The 10,461-nt window shown below is 38.7% G+C and overlaps 1 protein-coding gene across 2 annotated transcripts in view; it reads right to left on the bottom strand.

The window, feature by feature from the left end:
- The window catches only part of LOC107036462 (neuromodulin), a 54,835-nt gene that overhangs the window by 41,160 nt on the left and 3,214 nt on the right, over positions 1–10,461 (bottom strand). The window contains exon 1 of one of the 2 annotated variants that reach the window (XR_001460786.1): positions 692–768. The exons of the other annotated variant lie outside the window; for it this stretch is intronic. The gene's annotated coding sequence lies outside the window, so the exon portion shown is untranslated. Of the gene's footprint in view, positions 1–691; positions 769–10,461 lie in introns of those variants that run through there. 2 annotated transcript variants of the gene reach the window in all.

The raw sequence follows: 10,461 nt of genomic DNA, 5'->3' as shown, positions 1-10,461 counted from the left end.
GCGCACTCTTTCACACTGTTTGCCAACTCGGACGACGGGGGTTCCTCCGCTTTCAGCGATTCTCTTTTATTTTATTTTCCATTGTGTATATTCAGGTGCACTTGGGCTTCACTGCCTGGCAATACTGTTACCAATTACATTACTCGTGGAGGAAAAGCTTTTTTTAATATTTACTTCTTTTTCTTCTCCCTGTTTTTTTGTATCTTTTTTACTCCGGACATTCGCGGAGGAAATGCCTATGGCCTCGTACGCCCCCTAATGCACGCTGATTGCTGATTGCTCTCTAACGTATTGAGTCACATAACGAGGGAATGGTCGACTTATTCATTTGAATATTTAATGCCTCCGTCGCACCAGCCACTTGATATTAGCGTTAAAAAATGAGTTGGCGCGTGTTTAATCGTACATAAACTGACGGCTCAAAATGTAAATTTAATTGCACTAGACAAGAGGTAGCTACAATTTTATGCAATGAATAATTCCATGAATTTAAGTGCTCGTGGGGATGGGGAATAACAAGTCGGTTTAAGAGTTCACCGGAAGCGGGGAGAATTTTTTTGAAGTGAAAAATTCAGAGAAATCACTCTACTGGGTGAATAATAGTAGGACATGGTATGCAACGGACTGGATCGGGGAGAAACGATGGGATTGATAAATTCAAATAATCGAATATATCGTGCACTAGACTCACCCACCGGTGAATATCCGTCTCACACCTGATGCAAACTGAGATGTGTAACTGGCACAACGCGACCGCGTTCAACCCCTTTTATAACCGGGGCCACAACCCTGCGCGCGAGCCACACAGTCTCGGTCTTCCACGAGTGGATAGGTATAGACCCGGGTATAACATGGCCAGGGGAGTAGGGGCCACCGTTCGCTTTTCCTCACCGGTCTTGTTTCAAGAACTCAGGGATACCAATGCCGGGTGTCTGACTAAAGCCATTGACTTTCACTGCAAGTGGTGACGGACCCTGACTGTTCAGACAGCGTTAACATGCCCCAAATTTTAATCTTCCAGTCTGTCTTCGGGGGACTCCCGCTAAATTCTTGCTAATTCACACGAGTGCTCGGACCAAGGTTTCGGCTGGTTTCGAGTCAACTGCAGCGGTGTAATGCGTTCAAGTCGCTTGCACTCAACTTGTCGCCTTAGTAACCTCTTCACCTCGCATCTAGGTCAATATTCTTTCCACAATGAACTCACCATGTTGTCCTCACGAGTGTTCTCCGTACGTAGCCCATGCAAAAGCGTCGAATCATGAGACAGAAGGATCATTTTTATTTTTAATCGTTATTTTACTGATCTGGACTTTAAGGAGATCCTTGTAGTTTGGCTACTTTTTCTCCAGTGAAATGATTTTCTACGTTTGTAGTCGACCGTCGGAGACTTCATTTGAGCCCCATTTGATCCGGAGTTTCCGGAGATTTTACAAGGATTTTATTATTTAAACTTTGCAAGTCTGAATTTGCATCTCGATATTGAATCTATGGAAATAATTGGGAAGTTTTCTTTTGGAGGAAGATTGATGAAATAATTTGAAAACTGCAACGGAAAAATCATTTGTTTGGAATCGTAACAAAGTTATTAATATTCAGAATTTTACCAGAAATCGATTTTATACTTAAAAAAATAAGGTTTCCGAAAGTTTAAACAATTTCAAATGCTGAAAAAAATAATAATTCTGTGCAAAATGCGGTTTGAAGGTCGCTGGATATTCATGATTTTTTCAAATTTTCCTCACGTAATTTAATTGACGAATTTGATTATTGAAAATGGTTGAATGTATATTGTGGTCTGTACCAGACTGGAAAAGAAATTAGTTCAAGCAGTTTTTTCTGGGTGAAATTCTCTTCAGAGTTCATAGAATAGATCAAGAGAATTTTTTAGGCGCAATATCAACCTCGAACACGTTGTGTCCGGAAGAGCTGAATACTCCCACCTTCAATCCAATAGCCAACGAATAGGCGACATCAAAATGAATTGAACTCATTTCGTTTTCCCCTTCGTCTCCAATTTGGATAAAACCGAAATTTTCCGAGTTATTTAATTTGTTTGGCGGTGGAGAAGCCGAGGAGATGGGGAATTATCCGCTTCGCAGAGTGTATATTGCCTCCCCTCGAAACACCGCGTTTGTTATCACCGGGAATTTTTCGACTTATTCCCTCCGATGGGCGCTATCTCTCGTAGGTCTTTTTTTCCTGTTGTTTCATTTTTTTCGGACTTTTTACACGTTCCCACACCACCTGGGAATTCGCCTCGTACAATTCAAATATTTCCACGCGGGCTATTATTTATTTTCAGAGAAATAAAAATAGAATATTGTTCCGGGTATTCAGTTGGAATTTCAGAGATAGTTTTGTTGCTTTTTAATTTTTGTTATTGGAGTGGATTGTATTTTTTATTTTTGCCTGTGGTGAAAGTTTGAATGGAACTGGAGAGCTGGAAAAATTGAAATGGGATTTTTGGGTTATTGAGGGGTCCATCGATTTTGACGGTAATCAAGTGAACAAATATTTCTTTTCACGCTAACAAGGCGTAAATATTTGAAATAAAAGCTATTTGAACGAACGGAGCATCAATTAAATCGAAAGCTCGGAGAAAAAAAAAGCGCTTCATTCCTGTACAATGCTCAATGTCAATATTGTCTACAGCTTTTTGTGTTCCAATTGTACATCCCATCCCTCCGAATGGTCGTGACAATCGCTTGGAAATATCGCATCAAGCGAGGCCCGCTTTGTGATTGCTCTGTGAGACAAATAGAAAAAAAAAGAGTAGTCTGAGTTGACTCAAATAAATTCAATATGGAGACTCGTCTACAAATTAGGGAGATTAATTCATGAGGTAAGTAAAGCTTCGGTCGTATCCAATTCCCTCCAATTAACCAAATGAAGAAACTTTTAGGTCTCCAACATTTGCCTGAGTCAATACGGCTTCGAGCTTTTTTTGTAATTCGCCTGATTACCCAGTTACCGGGATTTTCAGCAGACGAAATTATGCTGGAATATCCTGGGAACGAGAGTTCAAAATAATCCTCCAATTATGAATAATCTCCGATTGTTTTTTAATTCAATTAGCTGAATACGCGAGTGGAAATTGAAGCTTTTTGTGGCTTGCATAAATTTTTCATGGGGACAGACAATGTTGAGGTTCATTTAACCGAAACAAAACCGGACAAATAGAACGAATTAATCAAGTCAAATAAATTGATAGATTCCACTTGTATTCATCCATTCGATCAAATCGACGAAAAATGAAAAGTCCTCTTGACTTGCGCGGAAATTTCCTGGGAAGCGAAACCGAGCTTTATTCCACTCGAACAAAACCGCAGGGATGGAGAGACATCAAAACGAATGAAAATGAGCTGACAAACCGCAATCTTTTATGTATCAAACCCGAAAATAGAGACTTCACTCAGAAAAACATGTATTATAGAGAAAATTACGCTGATAAACGTGCAGTGAAATAGGTTTTGAGACAGTTTTTTAGTCGGGGACGAGTAGAAAATGTAAGACAAATGCTAAATTGTTCTGTTTCACTCCGAAATTGTACATTAGAGGGTAAAACTGGGGTCCTATGACTTTGAATTATTAAAGCGACCTAGGCAGCTAAAAATGAATTTAAAACATGGCGAGACACCTCATATATCATTATGGATGCTCGGGGACGGGGCTTCCCAATCCGCTCCTCCCTCCATGACGTATGTAATTTTGAAAATTATTAATTCAAGGTCTTCAAGTTGAATTCAAATAAGCGGCTGTATCAAGGATACAGCCGCTTCTTTGCTTAATTATTTTTCCTTGGTATACGGAGAAAAAAATTAGAGAGAAATTAACGAACAAGTCGAGTAATCACGGAGGGAACTCAATTTTCAGAACGTTTTCACCCTAGACTGAGAAAAAAATAACTTTTGCCAAAGAATCATTTTCTTTGGAAGACCTTGAATTCGATTTGAGGGAAAAAAGTGAATGGAATTTTCAAGTGAAAATGAATCTTGAGTGCCAAATTCCTTGAACTTTCAGGGAATTCCTTTGAAATTCTTGCAAGTCCAGAAATTTTTGAAGGAATTCCATGAAAATTCAGAGGAATCTGGAATTGTAATTATGAATTCCATTTACGAATCTCATCTCTCTGTGAATCCCCCCCAATCCTCCCCCAACTTATCATCATCTTTCCATCATTTCCACAATTTATTCCCCAAATCAACTAAAAATTGGCATTTTATAGACTCCCCAACTCCCTCCAAAAAATGTTTGTTCAAAGTCAATCAACCAATAATCTCTAATCCGTGCGCTTCCATTCAACTCGAATACAGAAATAAGAGTTGTGAAGCGCATTTACAACATCGATAACTCTATAACTCAAATAAAGCTCTCCAAGCTTTCGAATCTGCCCTTCAACAAATGGTCAGACACATTCCTCGCGGTGGTAACTCGAGAATTCGGCGGGTAGTGGACCCCCCATCGGCAATGAAGAAACCTCAGTCGCAAAAAGCTCAACCCCTTCTCGCAGAGGAGAGCTTTCGCTACTTTACCGACTGCCAAACTGCAATTTCGCCCCTTCCAACCCCAGAGCACGAAACTCTCCCTTCATCGCCCTCGTAAATGAAGCAATTACAATGATATTCACGTCCCGGCACCCCGAATATTGGACGGCGTATCGCTGGTGATTCAGTTACCGCTTTATGCATCGCACCGAGCGATTCCATTCACGCACCATCGTTTCAAATTTACAATCACATTTTTACCTGCCATAACTCACTAGTATTCAGCAAAAAATTCCTCCTTTTCAAACCCTTCGCAATTATTCAGTGAAAAAGCTACATTTAATCACGCAGACAGCTTTTTCTACTGAAGGGCAAAAAATCCAGACAGTTTTCAGTTGATTTTATCAGGCGTTCACAAATCACATGCACAATCTCGCTCATCTGGGGAATACATTATCGTTGAAATGTCCTCTTTTTTTCTTTCATTATTTTTTTTCTGACATTCCGTTCAGCGAGGCGCTCGTAAATGTAATCAGTGGGATATCGTGATGGAACGGCGAAATGAGAGCGAACGAAATGGAGAACCCCATTGCCGGACGAATCGCCCCTCTGAGTAGTCGCGATTTTTCAGACGTCGTTTGGATCCACGTGTGAGTGAGAGGGGTCGGAGGGCTCAGGACAGAGGATCGTTCACTCGAGCTGAACAAATACTTGAAACTCGAAATGTTTGACTTGAGGGATCAATAGCTGGATTCCCCTGTTAGTCAGGAGTGAAAACGCGCGAACCTTGGGAATTCTGAAGTTCAAGCGCCATTGTTGGTAGGTAAGATGGCGCAAGGAATTTTTGCAATGCACTTCGAAGAATCCTTGCGGTTTACGTTCCGAGAGGGTAAAAATAGACACCACGGACGGGGCAATGGTAGATGCAATCCATGTTTATTTCATGAAAAATTGAGGAATGAATATTAAAGCAATGGGAAATGAATTGAATGTCTAGGCCAGACAATTTTGTATCACGTGGCGCGAGTTTATCGACCATGAAAGTATTCAGGCCACACGTCCATCATTTTTTAATATCTTACGAATCGAAGTTGGAGGGGTAAACAATTGAAATCCCTTCAAGTGTCAAATGTTTATGCTGTTGAGTCAATGGGAGACTGAAAGGCGAGGGTCACTGAGGGAAAGAATGGATTTCTTTCAATAGTCTTATGAAATTCATACGTAAACTACTCTGAGGGAAAAGTTACTTTTGCCAAGGAATTATTTTCTTAGGAGAGAAATTTATTTTTATGATACAGGTGAGAAAAAAGCAGTTTTTTGCGCGCGAAGCGCACGACGTATAAAATATCGTACGATACATATGAAAAAATGTACTTCCTGACAAGTGTGAATCCTCACACTTGTCAACAAATATTTTTTTTTCACTTGTTTCGTAAAATAATATTTTTGGAGGGTATTTCTCCAGGCCAGTCATTCCCAGATGGTCCGAGTCCATCTTGAAATATGACAATTATGTTGGACTATGAGATGATTATGCTATATATGACCTTGAATGAACTTCATTAACGATCATTAACATTTAGAATTATTCCACATTATTTTACGTAAGAAAATCTCAGATTTGAAAAAAATTAATTCTTCTCCCAAGAAAAATTTTTGTTTCTCAGTGCACTAAACTTATTTTCCTTATTGCATTTTTCATTAGAATTTCGTTAGAAATTCTTGAAAGGACAAATGCTGAATGTTTACTAAAATTCACGGGGAATCCATCAAGAATAAGTTTTTTCTGAGGAAAATTACTCATCACCTTTGACTTTTGCCGGCTCCGGATATCGCACTCCATCAGCCTATTCTTTTCAGTAAGACTGTAAATAATGTGGGCGAGAGAGGAGAGGAGATCGACATGTTGGAGTAGAATCTTCTGTTGATTGGAGAGGGGGAATTATTACAGAGTGACGAGGGGGAGTGTTGCTCGCCTTTGGGAAAACTGGGACACGAACTATCGTGAGTCAATCATGATATTAGCCAGTCGATTACCCGAGAAGGCGCGTGTCGCGTGACGTGAAAGAGTTAACAGCGTGTGTACATGGGTGTCGGCTATTCGCAATGATCCCACGCCGTGTGCCACGAGTCTCTCACAGTAATAAATGGAGAATTATGAATCCTTCGGGTCTAATAGTTCGATAGTTTTTGTTTTCGATTGGGATTTAAAAAAAAAACTTTCCCATTTGGGCTTATAGAATTCAGTTTTCCCAAAGGTTTAGTTAATGCTGACGCAAGCCAAATGAGGAGAAATTTCTATAAATATTTACCCCTAAATTGTAGCAATTGTGTAGGCTACCGGCCTCGCAGAAATTTCAAACAAAACTCTAGTAAAACATCGAATAACAAAACTCTAGTAAAATATTATATTTCGATACAAGTACGACGGGTTTTTCACGTGTGTCAAGTTGAACGCTCGAGGCGAAGCCCAAGGCTGCCAATCACAGGCGCTGAAAAACTCCGTCACACGTTTGCCTGAACTATTTTTTTCGTCAGTGATGGTACGTTCAACGAATGCCGAATTTTTTTTTCGTTCACATGTAAACAAAAACCCACATTTCGGCATAAAGTGAATGTAGCAGTAGTGATAAAAAATGTTATAAGTGTAATGAAAATTACAATATTTTGACCGAAAATTCCACAAAAGATTTTAATTATTATCCAAAGCAGTGTAATTTTTACTAGATTTTTGGTAAAAATTCTTGAATTTTCAGAAGAAATTTGTTCACATGTAAAAAATTAATCAATAAATCCATCAAAAATAAAAAAATCAAAATTAGAACTCGGAGAGAATAACGTCTTTGCCTTCAAGAATTTTCAGAGTTCTAAAACTCAACCAGTAAGAAATCCTAAAATCAAGTGTAATTTCAATCTTAGGAATTTTTCCCCTGAATTTCCGTGATTGAATCCGGAAAGTTTAGGATAATTCTAGACCGTTTCAAGAATCTCGAAAAATTAGAGATGTGTCCCTAAAAACCAATCCACTTTTTCTGCATAAACTTTTATTGTAAAAATTCCACGAAAATGTTGACCCCAAATTTAATAAAACTTCCTGTAAAGCCAGTAACCCACGCATCGCCATAAAATTTACCAGTAAATTGCAGCATAAATTTCTGTCCGTGCAAAAAAGAGCAAAATTTTGCATCTTCAATATAATCTAAATTCCCTAAAGTTGCAATAGGGTGAAAAAAACTTCCGCGAAAGGAAAAATTTCAGCTGGACAATAAGTGACCTACTTTTGAAAATCCGTTGAAGTATCACTTTTAGCGATAAAGAATTCATTTGCCTTTGAAAACAATCCCGACCTTTCAATCCGCTCTTTATTCAGCTCAACCCATTTTTTCATATTCAAACTGCTGTGGTCCCTCCGAAATAATCAAAAACTATCTGAACCACAATTATTATGTTTTACTCGAACATAAATGTACTCTTCAAGCACGATTTACATTTGTGCCAATTTTACGGCCACTATACCCCGCAAGAGGATCTCCTCAAACAATTCGTACCAGAAAGCGTGCATTCGATTGCCCACAACAGCGGAAATGCCAAGCGAGGCGCCAATATGAGAAAATCGATGGTTGGCGTCCAATGACCTCACAAGCAAACCACCAGGACAGAATGCTAGACTAGTCTGTGGTCATCGCGCTCGTCGGCTTCAACCTGAACATTCCCGCAATTGTTTCTTGGATTTCATGGTTTTTTTTTTCATCTCTCCTTTCTTCCGTTTCCCGGCTCGTTCTGCCTCCACCCAGGAAACTTGTTCACGGCATGTCGCTACTGTTTAAAACTTCAGGGACAATTCTCTCCCTATCGTCAACTTTAAAATAAATCCCCTCATATCCATGACAATATGGTTTTGTTATTCACGTTCACTGGTTTTTCGCAACTCCGGAATTTCGCGGTGGCTCATGTATCTGTTACGAATTATCTTCGTGTACATTGAATGAGTTTCCGATGGGGAATATAAACATATCTATCGAGACGTCACTCCAAACAGGTCAGCGTTGTGCTGTCGCACGCAATCCCCTGCACTCTATTTTCCATATCCATTGGATTGTCCTTCAATCAAATAATGAAAATGAATAATCGCCATTACCAAGAAGCAATGACGAATGAGAATGAATGGAAGAATTTGATATCCTTTGAATTAAGTGGAATCGATTGATAGCAATTGCTTCTCCGGTTACTCCGATTCTTGAATTAAATTCAGTTTCCCGCAACTGAAATTACCGTCAATTTGTCATCGATTTATCTGAGGATTTATCCAGTTATGTGTGACGGATAAATATAACTGAAAAATTTGCGCGAATAGTCACGTAGGTGGATGCAAACGTGCAACTCAATACAGAATTTGGTATGCAAACGAAAATGGTGCACCACTTGGGTATTGTCAGTCCAGAGAGATCTGTCTATTTGGTTGCCTAGTTTCAGCCAATTGGCCTTCGTGGCTGCACTTGCATTGACACTTGACAACTCTATGTGCACACAGTTGACGAGGATACGAACGACATCAGTCAGACCTCCGGTGATAATAATAGCATGAAAGAGAGGTGGAGAAAAGGTGAAAATTGTTACCATTTTGGTTCAAGGGCAATGTGAAGAACATTTTTCTCTTCTGTGCACTGTTACAATTTTTTTTCAATTTCTGTTAGACTTTTTTCAAAATTGGTGTCAATAATGGTTCTCTTAAAATTTCAACAAATTTTATCGTTGAAATTTTACAATTGGAAGGAAAAAACAATAGAAATTATCTGATTATCTCATAAAAATTAATAGAAATCAGCGAAAAGTTAATCTTGAATTCAAAATAAAGCCAAAATTCAACTTAATTTCGTACTAAATATTAATGTTTTGCCTGAAAATTCACGCGAGTTGAGGAATTCTCGTCCTCCTGCTGTTAAAAAATGTGGAATTCTATTAAATTTTCAGTGAAATATGAAATATCATCATTTGTCCCTTAATCGAATTGAGTGTCGCTCTCCTGAAAATTACGGCCAAACATTTCATGTAATACCTGAATGTGATGAATAAATAATTTGATGAATAGATGAATGGGCTAACGTTTCAATTTTTTTCTGACTCTGTGACACTCATACGCCAAGGGGCGTTATTTGTGCCCTTTTACTGCTGGGAGGGATGTTTACACATCGATGAAGAGTGGAGGCGTGCAACGAACGCTGAGGGGGAAATATTTTTCGAGGCACTAATTAATAGAATGCGCTTTTAATTATGTCGGGGTCACAAGTTCTGGGGGTGTAAAGTATTCTGTGGGAGTTTCGAGTTTATTTAATGTATTTCTAGAACTTGTTTTGGGAAAGGTCGCGGGTAATTGTAAAGCGTATCTTGCAATTACTTCGATTTATATTTATTTCAAGGTTAAGCGCAGATCAATGAATAGTTCGACCAAACCGATAATTTTGATTTTTTTTTATACTTGTTTTTATTCAATTTTTAATTTCACTCGAGCATTCTCAATGTAATTGGGAATTAGTGTCCACCAGCGAAACGCCGAGGGCTCTTTTCAATTCGCTGTCCCAATTCGCTGTAATAATTTACCATCACAATGTAAAATTCAATTTCCCTCAGTTTTGAATATTTCAACGTGACTTTGATTAAAATCGTATATTTATGAATGTCATTTCAATTGCACTCGTGAAAAATTTTTGTCCACGAGAAGTAAAAATGCATGGAGAATACACTCGAGCGTATTTTTCGCGTAATAAATATTTTACGTGCAGTTTCAGAGTTTTAAAAGTTCAACTTCTAAAAGTTTGACATTTTTCAAATTTAACCGCAATATTCGGTTTATGAAAACATACGCTCAAACTTTGCGTAAGTGTCCACAAGATAGTCTGCCCAGAGTTTACAATTCCAGGTTCTATGTATGCATTGAAAAATGAACCTTTAACCCTGGATTGGTTCCCATATGAGGGAA

The sequence above is a fragment of the Diachasma alloeum genome, unplaced genomic scaffold (genome assembly GCF_001412515.2).
Source record: "Diachasma alloeum isolate Michigan unplaced genomic scaffold, Dall2.0 Dall_scaffold_00176, whole genome shotgun sequence".
Classification (NCBI taxonomy): domain Eukaryota; kingdom Metazoa; phylum Arthropoda; class Insecta; order Hymenoptera; family Braconidae; genus Diachasma; species Diachasma alloeum.
Note: the sequence above shows the minus strand (reverse complement) of the source record. Positions and strands in the feature narration are given on the sequence as shown.